Source organism: Carlito syrichta, unplaced genomic scaffold (genome assembly GCF_000164805.1).
Source record: "Carlito syrichta isolate Samal-C Ts95f unplaced genomic scaffold, Tarsius_syrichta-2.0.1 Scaffold316028, whole genome shotgun sequence".
Taxonomy (NCBI): domain Eukaryota; kingdom Metazoa; phylum Chordata; class Mammalia; order Primates; family Tarsiidae; genus Carlito; species Carlito syrichta.
The window spans coordinates 462,494-480,339 of record NW_007260124.1 but is presented as its reverse complement, the minus strand read 5'-3'; the positions used below and the strand labels follow the sequence as shown (position 1 = coordinate 480,339).

General features: G+C 39.8%; 1 pseudogene; it reads left to right on the top strand.

Annotated features, from left to right (window-relative positions):
- The first annotated feature begins 16,711 nt into the window (after window positions 1–16,711).
- On the top strand, window positions 16,712–17,356 carry LOC103276305 (annotated as a pseudogene).
- Window positions 17,357–17,846: the final 490 nt, after the last annotated feature.

Here is a 17,846-nt window from a genome sequence, read left to right as displayed (position 1 = left end):
TGATTTTAATGACTGAGGACTGCTATAACCCCGATTATTTTTCTTCCTTGGACAAAGAGGAATGTGTATTTTCCTGTATATCAGGGGCTCTCATAGATACATCGTGCTTCGAAACTGTGATTCTTTTTACAACTTTCCAAGATGCTCTGTAGATTTCTGGGATTGAGGACTCATGTAACCCAGATTCTTATTCTTTCTTAGCAATAGGTCATGTAGTTGCCTGTAAATAAGGACTCCATTTTCCAGATTCATGCTCGAAAACACCATGATTCGTGTTTAACCCATAGCAAGATGACCTTAAATTTTTTGGGGATTGAGGAGCCGAGTAAGACAGATTCCTTATTCTTACTAAGCAATAGGCAGTGAAGTTTCCTGTATGTGAGGACTCCCATTATCCAGATTCCTACTTGAAAAATATGATTAGTGGTTACGCTTATGAAGACGGGCTGTCGTTTTGGGACTGAGGACTCATATAAGAAAGATTCGTTACACACACACACACACACACACACACACACACACACACACACACACACACACAGTCAAGCACCACCTAATGATGTTTCAGAATGCATATATGATGGTGCCCCCATAAGATTTTAATACTATATTTTAACTGTACCATTTCTGTTTTAATATGTGTAGATCCACAAATCTTTGCCATTGTATTGCAGTTGCCTGCTAAATGCAGCTCAGTCACATGCTGTACGGGTGTGTAAGCTAGGAGTAATGGGCTACACCATATAGCCTAGTTGTAGAGTAAGCTAAACCCACTCAGGTTTGTGTAAGTATACTCTAGGATGTTTGTACAACAACAAAATTGCCGAAGGATGCATTTATCAGAACATATCCCCATCATTAAGTGATGCATTTTCATATATAGTGGTGTTCAAGCTGATGGGTATTCACTTCCCTCGGTATGTTTCTTTCCACCTCTGTATCTGTTAACACCCTGACTTCATTTTCACAACGCTCCTTAACCATAGCTCCCAGCAGATCTCACAGAAGTTCCAGCAACCCTGTAGCCCACTGAGGGCAGAGCTTGGTAACCTTAGTTGTGGATTACAGGTAAGAGAATCTACAGTAGGTCCTTCTTGAACCTTTACTGAAATCACTCACTACATCCACTTGCCTTGGGATCTACTTTTGCCATTAACCTGCGGGGTGAAAATAATCCATGTATTACCCTCTAGGTCTCTGTTTCCTCAAATATAAATTGGGGACAGTAAAGCCCACCACATTCAATTGTCCACAATTATAAAAATTATGCACAGTAAGAGGCATTACATCAATAGCAGCAACCATTTATTTTTTATAAAATACTCCTCATACCACCCTGTCTTCCTACCCCTTTCTCTTCCACCCACAACAAAACCTACCTGTCCACAGCTCCAGCATGTAGGTCCTACTCCCTCACTTTCAAGATGCATATCCATTTTCTAATTTAAGTTAATGATGAACAAAAATGCCTTTCCCACCAAAAGGCATTTGGTTTTTAGCAGCAGTCTCCTAGAGACTGGGTCCCCTAATTAAAGATTGAGTCCCTCATGGTGGGGCTCTTAGCCATGGCCATCAAGCTGTTAAAGACACAGTCTGAGGAATTCCAATTCCATTTCAGGCCCTCTGTACACTTTGAAGGCAAAACATACTATACAAAAAAATTAAAGCAAAGAGTTATACAGTCCATGAGATATTATAGGGCAAGATTGGCAAATAGGTTTCACCTTGCAGGTCAACTATAATGGATTAGCAGTGGCTGCCTGAAGTCCTCCATTGAGAAAGATCCTGTAGCCACCTGGCTTCTGCAGTAAGGCTATCTACTTGGGTCTACTGATCAAGGCCTTGGAAAGAACAGAAACTCTACAAGTAATGCATGGGTTGTCACAGTTAGGGGCTATTCCAATGTTTTATGGAATTAACAACAAAGAAACTGGCACAAGTGACCATGCACAATTTCAGATAAGCGGGAAATCATTGGAGTATACACCAGATTGCAAAGTGCTTGAGTTAGTACTTGCAGGTTGTATAGAATATGGATAAAATAATAACAATAATGAAAAGTCTCCTGCTGAAGGGACCAAGTAAAGCAAACTGGGGAGGAAAAAGTGAGAAGTCTCATTTGACTGAAGTAGAATTTTGCAAAAGATAAAGGTGCACCTAGCACACAGACCAGCTTTAGGTTAAACTGGGTACTTTTGAAACTTCTGTATATATATATTTTTTAATTTGCATTTTAAAAGCTATTTGTGACCATAGCATCTCTAAAACAACTAAAATTTTTTTTTTAAAGCAAGGAACATACCAACACTAAAGTTTCTCTTGGCTCTAGGACATAGTTTAGAACGATGCATCCCAGGATTCCCACTGACTCACTGAAGGGACAGGCTCAGACTCAGTCCTTGGAGACTTAGGCAGGAGCTTTGCAAGGAAAGCAACAGGGACAAATACTCAGAAACAGAAACTGCTTCGTGGAATTTATTTCTGGGTTTACCTGAAAGTGGAGTAGACAATCATCCAAGACAGAGATGGGAGATGTCGTGTTTTTACCACTGAGTCTTTGCAGCTGCTTGGAGCATGGATACCCTATATCGTTCCATATCCTGCTTGGCCCTGCACACCTGGCCCAGCACAGAAACATGTCTCACCTGATTCTGGCCCACAAGACAGGAACCTGTTCCCCTCCCAGCACTCTCTCTGCTCCTTCCCTATAGATACCCACCTCCTCCCATTCCCCATGGATGTGGTACACATTTCCATCCTTTCAACACACCCCCTTGCTTTTCCCTACACCTGGTTCTTCCTGCCTTTGCCCTTCTGTTACAAAGCACCACTCCCATGAGGGAAGAGACTTGCTCTCCTGCTTCTTTGCTCCCCTCCTGGCCCTCACACCCAGAGCCTGTCTAGAAAGCTCCTCCATTCCCATACCTCATCCAGGACCAACTCTAGCTGATCGGGATATTGTTCTTATTTATGGTTTGAAACTACAGTTTCCTTTCTCTGATCTGCTTTAGAGGCTGCTTCTGAAAATATGATGTCTCCACTTCCTCCACTTGAATGAAACAAAAGGGGTGTGCCCATAGTGTATCAGGAGGGTCGGTGGGAAAGAGCTCATTAATGTTCTCCTTTTCTCAGAGGTGAGTGTCTGGGTGCCCACTGTGCCTGCAGCCTAAATACACTCCTCTGATTGCTGAGAAAACCATGGTTATCTCTGCAGGATGAGAGTGGAAAATGGCGTCAACAACCACCTGTGAGTCATGGTCAGAAGCTCCTTCTGCGGAAATGGAGCCCAGTCATGTATGTTTCCTGGAGGAGACAGGTGCTGCTCTGTGTTCACCTGTAGTCCATTGTAAAATGGCTGTCACCCACTTCCCTCAGGTGAGTTCCTGCTGTGTGTCAAACACCTGCCAGGCAATTTCTATGCATTATGAAAATTCTCACAATAACCCCACAGGCCAGACACAAACATTAGTACATGTTGTGCAAGAACAATGGCTTAGAGCAGCTATGCATTTATCCAAGATTTCATAACTAACGAGCAGAAAACCCAGAATCCAAACAGAGCAGCCCAAGTTCCTGAAGGAGGCAGCTTGCATGGAGAATCAATCAGTGAATTGATCTCTAAAATAGAAATGGACACATTATGCAGACCCTGAGGGCCTCAAGAGGAATGAATGAATTCTCAGTGGGCAACTTAAACAACCATGAAAACAGCAGTGATGGCATGGACGAAGCTATTTATATTTCACTGAACTCTAGGCTGGAATGTCTCCCAGAAGCACATCAGTGGAAGACTGTCTTGTCGTGGAATACTGTCTCTCAGTCACGCTGTAAATCATCCTATCTGTTGAACATTCATTATGCTGTGGGGGGTTTATTAGATAAGAGACACTGGGCATCATCCACAAACCCAATACTGACAGAATCCTGAAAGTTCTCCCTAATCACTGACAACCCCCTGCCCACAGCCACAAGCCCATGCAAACCGTTACCTATGGTTTCTTCTCATTTTTTCTGTAGGCATTGCTTTTAAGCTACTTTGGACAGAGACCGTATGTTTCCTTGAATCTTTCACAGAACCGAACATGCTTCTGATCCCAGCGACCAGGTGAACCTGGTCAACCTCCTTTCCTGAAAACCTTTCCCTGTCCATACCTTGCTCCTGCTGAAACCCAGTGGTCACAACTTCCCAGGCCTGTCTCAGACAGAGACAGGGATATTTCTATGGCCCCCATAACAATAGCTAGAATAACATACAGTCAGAGGAGACTTCATGTCCAACCGGGCACTGACAATCACCAGAGAAAAGAGGCATGCCTCCAACCCCTGGGTTCATCTTAGGACTCAGAAGAACGGCAGAGGGCCAGGACACAAACCTGGCATTTCTGTTCTACTCCTAAACCGGTGCTCTTTTTAAAGGATATTTCTTTGTTTTAAAAGAAATGCATATACTACAAAATGCTAAAAATTCAGAGACACAAAAATAAAAATATAATTCATGATCTCATACTAAAGATAACTAATTATATATTTTTTGTATATTTTTTATCTATAAAGTTTTCCAAGGATAGATACTATATAATGATACTTAAGTGAACTTCTGAAACTGGTGGTGAATTCTGATTTCTGGAATGGCTTTTCTAGAAAAAAATTTCTTGCATTCACTTAAAGGAATTTGCTTTCAATTTCTTAAGAAGTGATTTTAATTATCATCTGAAGGTAAGTTTTCTCCTGATCACTAGCAATGTGGATTTTAATTTTGTCATTTTAATTTTCATTTCAATGTTACCTTCCTTGCTCTAACCATCTCTGTTCTTCTTTCTGCTTATTGAATTTTCAACATATCAGTCTAGTGTTAGGAGCCTGGCTCCAGGAAATGGGGTTGATTTAAATCTGTGCATCTTGATACCCATAAAGCCTTGGGAATGCTGCTTTCTCTCTCTGTTTTTTTGCATTCTTGCCCACACCACAGTGAATATGATAGTACTTGCCTCACACAGTTCCTTGTGAGAACCAAATGAGTTAATACAAGGGGATACCCCAAAACCTGAAATTTATTTTTTTAACTGTTACATTTATTCTTATATGTTTAAACTTTAGTCAACTTGAGCATACTTTTTGTTTAATGCACTACACTTATCGAGATGCTTTTCTCACTACTCAAAACAGTTTTTGAGCTCATCAATTTTGATGCCTTTAGTGCTGCTGCCACTTTTTGTTGTTGTTTCACCACTTCCACATAAGCAAAATGTTTTCCTTCAAGGACTTTTTTCATTCAGAGAAACAGAAAAAAAGTCACTATGTATGCTGGTGCCTTAATTTTGAACTTCTCAGCTTCAAACTGTGAGAAATAAATTTATATTTTTCATCAATTACTCAGCATCAGGAATTTGTTATAGCATCACAAATGGACTAAAAAGGTATCATCATTTATATTATTAACAGAGTGAAATTTTCTCCCTGTTTTTTAATTTTTTGAAAACAATAAACAGAGATATGAAGGATCATAAGAGCTTACTATGAACAGTTTTACAACAACAAATTGAATAACCTAGAAAAAATAGATAAATTTCTAGAAACATGTAACATACCAAGACAGAATCATAACGAAATAGAAAATCTGAACAGACTAATAATGAGTAAGGATACTATATCAATAATAATAAATCACATATCAAATAAAAATCCAAGATCTGATAACTTCATAGCTGAAATCTACCAAAGATTTAAAGAAAAACTAGTACCAAGTCTTCTTAAGCTCACAGCAAAACCTGAAGAGAAGAACTTACAAACTCATCTTACAATCAATTCTAAATGAATCAAAGTCCTAAACATAAAACCTCAAACCATAAGAACCTTAGAAAATGCAAGACACCCTTATGGAAATTGGAACTGGCAATCAACGCCTGTTCAAAACCTCAAATGCCCATACCATAAGAGATAAGGAAGAGAAGTGGGGCCCTCATCAAACTGAAAAGCTTCTGCAAAGCAAAAGAAATCATCAAGAGAGAGGGGAGAGAGCTCACAGAATGGAAAACAATTTGCCAACTGCATATCTGACAAAGACCTAATATCTAGGATCTACAAGGAACTCAAACGTGCTGTAAAGAAAAAAACAAACAGCCCCATTACAAAGTGGGCAAAAGATATGATTAGACACTTCTCCAAAGAAGATACATGAGCAGCCAACAGATACATGAAAAAATGCTCAGCCTCACTAGTCATCAAAGAAATGCAAATTAAAACCACACTGAGATGCCACCTAACTCCAATCAGTATGGCCATCATCAATAACAAAAAACAACAGATGCTGCTGCAGACGATGTGGAGAAAAGGGAACACGTCTGCATTTCTGTGGGATTGTAAATTAGTACAACCTCTGTGGAAAACAGTTTGGCGATTCCTAAAAGTTCTAAAAATTGAACTTCCGTACTACCCTGCAATCACCCTACTGGGAATATACCCGGAGGAACTCAAATTACTCTATGAAAAAGATACCTGCACACTCATTTTTATTGCAACATTATTCACAACAGCAAAGTCATGGAACCAACCATGCTGCCCATCAAAAGAGGTTTGGATTTTTTAAAATGTGGTACATATACACGATGGAATATTACACAGTGATAAAAGATAAACATAAACTTTGCTGCATCTTGGATGGACTTAGAGTTTATAATACTGAGTGATCTATCATTGAAACAAAGAACTGAGTACCATATGTTCTCACTCATAAGTGGACCTTGAAAAATTGTCATAATACTATAAGAAAGGGATTGACAGTAGTGGGAAACTGCCATGGGGTTGGGGGGAATACCTCAAGAAGGGTACTTGCATAATGAGCTTTGAACATTTGTATATTGTACCCCACGTATTTAAAATTAAAAATTAACAAAACAACAACAACAAAAACCAAAGCCAGAATTATCATCATATCAAAGCTAGATAAGAACAATATACAAAAAGAAAATTGCAGGCTGATATCTTTGGTGAACATAGATATAAAAATCCTCCACAAAATACTAGCAAAAATTTAACTGCACATTTTAAAACAATTTTTATTTTAAAGATGTGGGGTACAATTCAGGGTTAGGTTATCAAATGGCCATTGTACAGGTAATGTTTGGAACTCACTTTGGTCCCCACTTCACCTGGTTTGAGATCAGGTACCCTTATTGATAAAGTGTGCCCCTTCCCTCCCCTGGCAGTTTCCCACTACAGTCAATCCCTTTCTTATAGTATTATGATAATTGTTCAGGGTCCACTTATGAGTGAGAAAATGTGGTACTCAGTTCTTTGTTTCTGTGATAGATCAAAAAGTATTATAGACTCTAAGTCCATCCAAGTTGCTGCAAAGTTCATAATTTTGTCCCTCTTTATGGTTGCATAATAATCCATTGTGTATATATACCACTTTTTATACAGTCCATTTTTGATGGGCAGCACAGTTGGTTCCATGTTTTGACTATTGTGAATAATGCTGCAATAAACATGTATGTGCAGGTATCTTTTTCATAGAGTGATTTGATTTTCTCTGGGTATATTCCTAGAATGGGGGTTGCAGTGTCATATGGAAGGTTGATTTTTAGATCTTTTAAGAACCACCGGGAGCTTAAGATTGCAGCCGACAGGTCAGGCTGTAAAAATCTCTCTGTGGAGGCAAATCACAATAAAGACTCTCCAGGTGAGTAGGCTGGCGCTGGTGGGAGTGCGAAAGTCTGTCTGAGGGGATACTCACCCAGGTTCCCGCTCTGAGGGTGACTGCAAGCCCCCACTGCCCTGAAATTAGAGCTCAGCTCCCAAATTGCCGCAAAAATGTCTGTTGCCTGCGGGAACATGCCTGAGAAAAGCTTGCTAAATACAGCTGATTCCCAGCACTTGGCACCCAGTGCATACCATCACCTGGCATATCGGACCTGCTGGAGCGCAAGATTTGATTATTGGAGAGAGAGCATCGAGGGGAATCCAGAGAGAGGAGTACATACCTGGTGAAGAGCCGCCTACTGCAGCCATTTTCCAGGCAGAGATTTGCATTGCTCCGCCCAGCCCCTCCTCCAGTCTCCAGCTTGTTGCCTAAACAACACAACAAACTATTGCCCCAGGTGCTCCCTTACCATTGAAATAGTAGAGAGACCTAACAAGGCACTGGAAGGGGCTGTGATGGAGCCCAGAGATCCGATCTTTGTGAATGGCAGATCAACTACTCAGGGCTGAATTGTGGTCCAGAGGAAATATCCTGAGAGCACAGACTTCAGAGGGGCCTGACAAGTGCTGAGTTCCAGCTGTTCCACCCCCTACCCTGATCCAGCCGTAGGACAAAGGATGTGGCCAGAAAAGGAGGAGGAAGAACTCCAAAGAGATCAGTGGTGAATCCGGGGCTGACCAAAACCTCCTCCTCCCCAGCAATCCTCTGAACATCAGACCTACACAGCTGGGCCACGACTGAGAGGGACAAATCCAGACGAAGCCTGGACATCAGTCACAATAGGAGAACCCCATTCCAGGATAGTCCTGGCTGGGGCAGCCTCATGAGAGTATATACCTGGGGAAGAGACTATCGTGTACATCCCCAACAGAGATCTCCCTGACCATAGGAGAGTGGGAGGGGAGGACTGCAGCCCCACCCACCTCCACTGCCCCTCTTCCTTCCCTGCTTTGTTCCCTGAGGTGAGAGTGAAAGAGGTGGCTCTGCAGGAGAGATCTGATTACAGGAGCAACTCCAGAGGACAGGTTTTTTTGTCTTTGTTTTTGTTTTGTTCTGTTTTATTCAATTTTCAATTATTTTTTAATTTTAAAAGTTTTCTAACTGTTCGTTAATTCATCTAGTTTCAAAATATTTTTCCTTTGTGCATGAATGTGTATATGGGGCTTTGACCTGCATCTCCTCCCTAAATTTTTTTTCTTTTCTTTCTCCATTCCTTTCTGCTTTTATTTGTCATTCTCTGTTTATGTGTGTATGTGAATGTTGAGTGTTCATCTTTTGATTTTGTTGTTGGGTTTTGCTGTTTTGTTTTTCCGGGGGTTTCTTTATATTCATTTTTTATAATTTAAGGGGTATATCAATATATATGTGTGAGGGTTCCACCTGAATCCCCCCCCCACTTTTTTTCTCGTTTTTCTTATTCTCCCCCCTTTGGTCTTTTTGTCTTTCTTCTGTATTCACTTCGTACTAGGCATGTGTATGTGTGTTTAGTTTTTTTGAGGTTTTTCTGTTGTTGTGGTTTGTTTTGTCTCGCTTTGTTGTTATTGCAGATTGCTTTGTAGTATGGATTGGTTTCTGCTTTGCATTATCATACAGAGTGGTAGTGGGGAGTGGATCTCAGGGAAAACATACCACAATAAGTGAACATTTTAATTTGCAAGTAGCATCTGACTCCTAGCACCCCATCCCCACTTTACTTGGATTTCAAAAACTACAAGAGACAGCAAAGTTTCCCATCCAACATCCTATTTCAGAATAGAACAAATCCAGAGCCCAGATCAGGGAAGAATAGAGGACTGAGCAAACATCAGAAGGGAAAGCCTCTCCCACTGACACTGAATAACAGAGCTAAAGAAAAAACAAGAGAGCTGTCACAAATGAGGAAAAGTCAGAGGAAGACCTCAGGCAATTTCAAGTCTACCAAAGACAAAACTCCTGAGAAATCAGACCTTGGTGCCCAAACAATAGAAGTCACCAATGACTGGCGCCAGAATACGACAGGGATCAGGGAATGGTTGGAAAGAGTGAATAAGACTCAAGAAAGGCAAGATGCAACACTGAAAGAACTTGCGACAGAGATTCTGGCAATAAAAAATTTCATTCAGGAAAAAAATAATAAGGTGACAAGCACGGAAGGCAGAATTAATCTAACTGAAGAAAGAATCTCAGAACTTGAAGACCAGAACATGGAATTAACCTGATCTGTAAAAAACATAGAAAGAAGACTCAGAAAGAAAGAACAAAGCCTAAAAGAGATGTGTGATTATATCAAGAGGCTAAACCTACACCTGATTGGGATCCCAGAAGAAGAAAGGGAAAATGAGAACAACTTGGAACAAGTATTCCAGGAGGTAATCCAAGAAAACTTTCCCATCTCACCAGAGATGTGACCAGCCAAGAAAAAGAGATACAGAGAAACCACACAAGACATCAAATGAGAAGACCAGCCCCTAAATACATAGTAATTCACCTACACAAAGTAGGCAGAAAGGAAAAAATCCTAAAGGCAGCAAGAGAGAAAGGTCAGACTACCTACCAGGGAAAACCAATCAGAATAGCAGCAGACCTATCAGCAGAAACACTACAAACAAGAAGGGACTGGAGCCTATATTCAAGGTCCTCAAAGGTAAACAATTTCAACCAAGAATTTCCTGTCCAGCCAAGCTCAGCTTCATCAGTGATGGAGAATTAAAATCCTTCCTGAACATCCAATCCCTAAGAGGATGCAGCTTCCAGACCAGCTCTACAGGAAGTATTAAGCACAGAAGAAAGAAAAAAAGAATCACCACACACTTCCCAAGAGAACAGCAGAACACAGAATCAACAGAGAATACAGTGCAACAAGAAACGCATATATTAACCCCAAAGACCCCCCCCCAAAAAAACAAGCAAACAAAGAAAAAACTTTATAAGAACCTTATGACAGGGATAAGCAATCACATTCCAGTAATAAGCCTGAATGTGATGGACTAAATATCCCACTGAAAAGACACAGAATGGCGGACTGGATAATAAACCATGACCCAATTATTTGCTGCATCCAGGAGACTCGTTTCACTACAAGGGACACACACAGATTCAAAGTTAAAGCATAGAAAACAAGTTTCTAAGCAAATGGATCACAAAAGAAGGCAGGAGTAGCAATCTTAACATCAGAGAAAACAACCTTTATGCTATCAAAAATTTAAAAAGATGCAAAAGGACACTACATAATGATAAAAGTTTTCAATCCATCAACAAGAAATATCCATCGTAAACATATATGCACCCAAGACAGGAGCATCAGCATTTATAAAGCAACTACAAATAAACTAAAAAAAGATATTGACTCTAACACTATTATAGCTGGGGATTTGAATACCCCACTGACAGTCCTACATAGATCGTCAAGGCAAAAAATCTACAAGGAAATTAGAACCTAAACTTGACACTTGACCAAATAAGTTTAGTTGATATCTACAGATTATTCCACCCAACAACCACAGAATATACATCCTAGTCATTACCACATGGAACACACTCCAAGAACGATCACATCCTTGGTCATAAATCAAGAATAAAGAAGTTCCATAAGATTGAAATCTTGCCATGCACATTCTCAGTACACAGTGGAATAAAAATAAATATCAGAGCCGGGCTCGGTGGCTCAGCCTATAATCCCGTGCCTTTGGGAGGCTGAGGTGAGTGGATTGCCAGAGCCCGTGGGCTCGAGACCCACCTGGGCAGCGAGACCTCATTTCTACAATAAATTTAAAAAATCAGCCGGGCATGGTAGCGCATGCCTGTAATTCCGGCTACTTGGAAGGCTGAGGCAGAAGGATCACCAGAGCCCAGCAGGTCGAGGCTGCGGTGGCCAGGAGCGGCCACTGCACTCCAGTCTGGGTGACAGAGTGAGACTCCAACTCAAAATAAATAAATAAATAAATAAATAAATATCAGAACCAACAACATTTCCCTGAAGCCCACAAAGACATGAAAACTAAACAGCATGATGCTGTACAATGAATGGGTCAACACTGAAATCAAAGAAGAAATTGAAAGATTCCTGGAAACAAATGAAAATAAAGAAACGTCTTACCAAAACCTCTGGGATGCTATGAAATCAGTTCTAAGAGGGGAATTTATATCTCTATGAGCACACATCAAGAGAATGGAAAGATCACAAGTGGAGAGCCTAACAAATCATGTAAGGAAACTGGAAAGAGAAGACCACCAAAATTCCATCTTTAGCAGAAGAATCCAAATCACAAAAATAAGAGCCCAAATACGGGACATGGAAGACAAAAATATTATAGAAAACATCAACAAAACAAAAAGCTGGTTCTTTGAAAGAATTAACAAGATTGATGGACCCCTAGCCAGAATGACCAAAAAAAAAGAGAGAGAGAGAGAGAGAAAGCCCAAATAAATACAATCAGAAATGCAAAAGATCAAATCATAACTGACCCGAAGAAATACAAAGGATTATCAGAGATTACTATGTACACCTATATGGAAAAAAACTTGATAACCTAGATGAAATGGAGGACTTTCTGACAACACACATCCTCCCCATGTTAAAACAAGAAGACATTGAGACACTAAATAGACCAAAAACAACCCAGGAAATTGACTCAGTCATACAAAAACTACCTACCAAAAAAAGCCCTGGATGAGATGGCATTCCAGCAGAATATACAAAACATACAAGGAGGAGCTAATACCAATCCTACTGAAAGTATTCCAGGCAATTGAGAAAGATAGAATTCTCCCCAAATCATTTTACGGAAGCTAACATCACACTGATACCCAAACCGGGTAAAGTTCTGACAAAGAAAGAGAACTATAGGCCAATATCCCTATGAACATAGATGCAAAAATCCTCAACAAGATTCCATCAAATTGGATCCAAAAACACATCTCAAAAATCATCCACCATGAGCAAGTAGGCTTCATCCCCAGGATGCAGGGTTTGTTCAACATTCGCAAGACCATAAATGTAGTTAAATACATCAACAGATTTAAAAAAAAGAACCACATGATTATCTCATTAGATGTAGAAAAAGCTTTTGATAAAATCCAGCATCTCTTCTTGATTAAAACCCTCAAACACCTAGGTATAGAAGGAACATACTTCAAGTAGTAAGCACCATCTATAACAATATATTGCCAATATATTGCTAAATGGACCAAAACTAGAAACATTTCCTCTGAAAACTGGAACAAGACAAGTCTGTCCACTCTCACCCCTCTTGTTCAGTATTATGTTGGAAGTCCTAGCTCAGGCAATTAGACAAGAGAAGGACATTAGGGGCATCCAAATAGGAAAAGAGGAAGTCAAGTTATCCCTCTTTGCTGATGATATAATCCTATACTTTGAAAATTCAGGAGAAACTGTCAAAAACCTGCTTGTACTGATAAAGGACTTTGGCAAAGTCTCAGGGGACAAAATAAATGTGCAAAAGACAGTTACATTCCTATACACCAAAAACAAGCAGGCAGAGACCCAAATAAAAAGCACAATCCCATCAAAAAAATGAAATACCTCGACATCTTCCTAACCAGAGAAGTGAAAGACCTTTACAATGAGAATTACAAAACACTGCTCAAAGAAATCCAAGAAGCACAAACAAATGGAAAAATAATCCATGCTCATGGATAGGAAGAATCAACATTGCTTAGATGTCCCTCCTACCAAAGGCAATCTACAGATTCAGCACAATACTCATTAAGCTACCAACATCATTCTTCTCAGACCTGGAAATGACAATACAGAAAGTCATATGGAAACATAAATGACCACAAATATCCAAAACAATTCTTAGCAAATAAACAAAGCAGGAGGTATCACACTTCCAGACTTCAAACTTTACTATAAGGCTACAGTAATCAAAACAACCTGGTATTGGTACAAGAACAGGCACAAAGACCAATAGAACAGCATAAAGATTCTAGAAGCAAAGCCTCAATTCCTTAACCAACTCATCTTTGACAAAGCCTCCAACAACAACCACTGGAGAGAAAACCTATTCAGTAAATGGTGCTGGGAAAACTGGCTGACCATATGCAAAAGATTGAAACAGGACCCCTACCTATCACCATACACAAAAATTGACTCTAAATGGGTCAAAGACCTAAACATGAAACCTCAAACTATAAGAATCTTAGCACAGAAGACACCCTTATAGAAATTGAAACTGGGAATCAATTCCTATTCAGAACGTTAAAGGTCAATACCGTAAGAAATAAGATAGACAAGATGGACCTCATCAAATTAACAAGCTTCTGCAGAGCAAAAGAAACCATCAAGAGAGCAGGGAGACAGTCCACAGAATGGGAAAAAATATTTGTCAACTGTATATCTGACAAAGGCCTAACATCTAGGATCTACAAGAAACTCAAACTCGCCGAAAGGAAAAAAAAACAAACAGCCCCTTTAAAAAGTGGTCAAAAGACATGAATAGACACTTCTCAAAGAAAGATATGGGCAGCCAACAGACACATGAAAAAGTGCTCAGCCGCACTCATCATCAGAGAAATACAAATCAAACAGAAGCTGGCGACGATGTGGAGAAAAAGAAACACTTTCTACACTGCTGGTGGGAATGTAGACTAGTACAAGCTCTTTGGAAGACAGTGTGGTGATTTCTGAAAGAACTAGAAAATGACCTTCCATATGACCCAGCAATTTCCCTATTGGGAATATGCCCGGAGGAACTCAAATTATTCTACAAAAAAGATACCTGCACACGTATGTTTGTTGCAGCTTTATTCACAATAGCAAGAACATAGAATCAACTGTGTTGCTCATCAAAGCTGGACTGGGTAAAAAAATGTGGTACATGTACAAAATGGAATATTATGCAGCCATAAAGAAGGATAAATATATGGACTTTGCAGAAACTTGGGTGGATTTGGAGTCGATCATACTTAGTGATTTATCACAGAAACAAAGAACTGAGTTCCATATGTTCTCACTAATAAGCTGATCTTGACCAATTATAATAGTATAAGACAGGGATTGGCAGTAATGGAAAACTGTCAGGGGAGAGGGGGTGGAATTGGCAGTTGAGGGAAACTGCTAGGGGAGGGAGGGGCATACCTCATCAACAAGGGTACCTGCATGATCAATGTTTATATACCTAACCCTGAATTGTACCCCACATCTCTATAATAAAAAAAAAGGAACCGCCACACCATTTTCCACAGAAGCTGTACTAGCTTACAATCCCACTAACAGTACAGAAGTACTTCCTTTTCTCCTCATCTTCTCCAGCATCTGTTGTTTTTTGAGTTATTGATGATGGTCATCCTGACTGTAGTTAGGTGGTATCTCATGTGGTTTTAATTTGTGTTTCTTTGATGATTAGTGAGGCTAAGCATTTTTTAATGTATCTGTTGGCTGCGTGTATGTCTTCTTTTGAGAAGTGTCTATTAATATATCTGACCAACTCTGTGATGGGGCTGTTTGTTTTTTTCTTTAAGGCACATTTGAGTTCCTTATAGATCCTAGTTGTTAGGCCTTTTTCAGATATACAGTTGGCAAATATTTTTTCCCATTCTGTGGGCTGTCTCCCTGCTCTCTTGATGGTTTCTTTGACTTTGCAGAAGCTTGTCAGTTTGATGAGGTCCCACTTGTCTACCTTGTCTCTTATTGCATGGGCATTTGGGGTTTTGATCAGGAATTGGTTGCCAGTTCCAATTTCCATAAATGGCTCCTGCATTTTCTAAGATTCTTATAGTTTGTGGTTTTACAGTTAGGTCTTTGATTCATTGATGGTTGATCTTTGTGTATGGTGATGGGTATTGACTTTGTGTTAATCTTCGGCATGTGGTCAGTTTTCTCACACCATTTACTGAATAAGTTCTCCTCTCCCCAGCAGTTGTCAGCGGAGGCTTTGTCAAAGGTGAGTTGGTTGAGAAATTGAAATTTTGCTTCTGGAATCTCTATCCTGTTCCATTGGTCTATATGCCTGTTCTGGTACCAATCCTAGGTTGCCTTGATTATTGTAGTCTTACAGTAAAGTTTAAAGTCTAGAAGGGTGATACCTCCCACTTTGTTTCCTTTGCTGAGGATCAACAGCACACTTAAAGGTCCATTCACCATGATCACTTGGGATGTATCCTGGGAATGTAAAACTGGTTCAACATATACAAATAAATAAAGGTAATATACCACATTAACAGAATGAAGGACAAAGAAGCATGTGATTATCTCAATAGACAAAGAAAAAATATTTGGCAAAATTCAAAACTCAATGTTCTTTCATGCTCTCTAAAAATTATGTATAGAAGAAATGTACCTCAACACAATAAAGGCCACATATGATAAGACTACAGCTAACATTATACTCAACAGTGAAAAGTTCAAAGCCTTTCTTCTAATACTAGAAACAAGAAAAAGATGTCCACTCTCACCACATCTATACAACACAGTATTGGAATTCCTAGCCAGAGCAAGTAAGCAAGGAAAAGAAAATATAAGGCATACAAACAGAAAATGGAGAAGTTAAATTAACTTTGTTTGTAGATGACATGCTCTCATATATTCAAAGCCCTAAAGATCTCACCACAGAACTGTTAGAACTATAAAACAAATTCAATAAATTTTTAGGATGTAAAACCAACAAAAATTAATAGTGCTACCATACACTGAAAAATTACCCAAAAAGTATTTTAAAAATCTCTGTTACAGTAATATCAGTAGAGTAAAATACATCGGAATAAATTTAACTGAGAAAGTGGAAGATTTCTATTTGTGAAATAAATTGAAAAAGACACAAATGAATGGAAAGATATCGAGAGTTCATGGATTGGGATAATTAATAATCTTAGGATGTTCATATAACTCAAAGTAAAATACAGATTCAATGTAATCTCTATCAAAATTCCAATGATATTTTTATGTAAATATAAAGATCCTAAAATTAACATGGAACCCCAAATACTTCCAATCACCACAACAATCTGAGCAAAAAGAATAAAGTTGGAGCTCTTTTCCTTTGCCGCAGCACCGAAGATCCTGGTGTCACCATGGGCTGCCGCCCCACCCGGTGTTACTGGTATTGTACGAACCAGCCATACCCAAAATCTTGCTTCTGCCGAGGTGTCCCTGATGCCAAGATTCGCATCTTTTACCTGGAGCAGAAGGCAAAAGTAGATGAATTCCCACTCTGTGGCCACATGGTGTCAGATGAATATGAACAACTGTATGAATATGAATAGCTTGGAGGCTACTCCTATTTGTGCCAAAATGATCATGGTAAAAAGCTGTGGCAAGGATGGCTTTCATATCCCAGTGAGGCTCCACCCCTTCCACGTCATCCGCATCAACAAGATGTTGTCCTGTGCTGGGGCTGACAGGCTCCAGACAGGAATGCTAGGTTCCTTTGGAAAGCCCCAGGGCACCGTGGCCAGGGTGCACATTGGCCAAATCATCATGTCACTCCACACCAAGCTGCAGAACAAGGAACGTGTGATTGAGGCTCTGCGCAGAGCCAAGTTCAAGTTCCCTGGCCACCAGAAGATCCATATCTCAAAGAAGTGAGGCTTTACCAAATTTAACGCAGATCAATTTGAAGACATGGTGGCTGAGAAGCTGCTCATCCCAGATGGCTGTGGGGTCAAATTCACCCCCAATCGTGGCCCCTGGACAAGTGGCAGGCCCTGCACTCATGAAGACTTTTGCTCTGCTGGCTCTTCATCCCCACCAATAAATCTTGCTTCCTGTTATAAAAAAAGAGAAAGAAAGAATAAAGTCGGAGGCATCATGCTACTTGATCTCGAATTCTACTACAAAACTACAGTAATTAAAAGAATATGGCAACTGGCACAAAAACAGACACATCGACCAATGAAACAGAACGGAAAGTCCAGAAATAAATCCATGAACTTGTGGTCAACTGATTTTTGACTAAAGTAACAAGAGCATACATTGAAGAAAGGACAGTCTCTTCAATCAATGGTGTTGGAAAAAAATTGGATATCTACATGTAAAAGAATAAAATTGGATCATTACTTCATTCTAGTTTAAAAAGTCAACTCCAAATGGATTAAAGAGTGAACCATAAGGTATAGAACTGCAAAGCCACTCAAAGAAAACAAGGGAAAAGCTTCTTGTCATGGTCTGGGCAAAGATTCCTTAAATATGATCCTAAAATCACAGGCA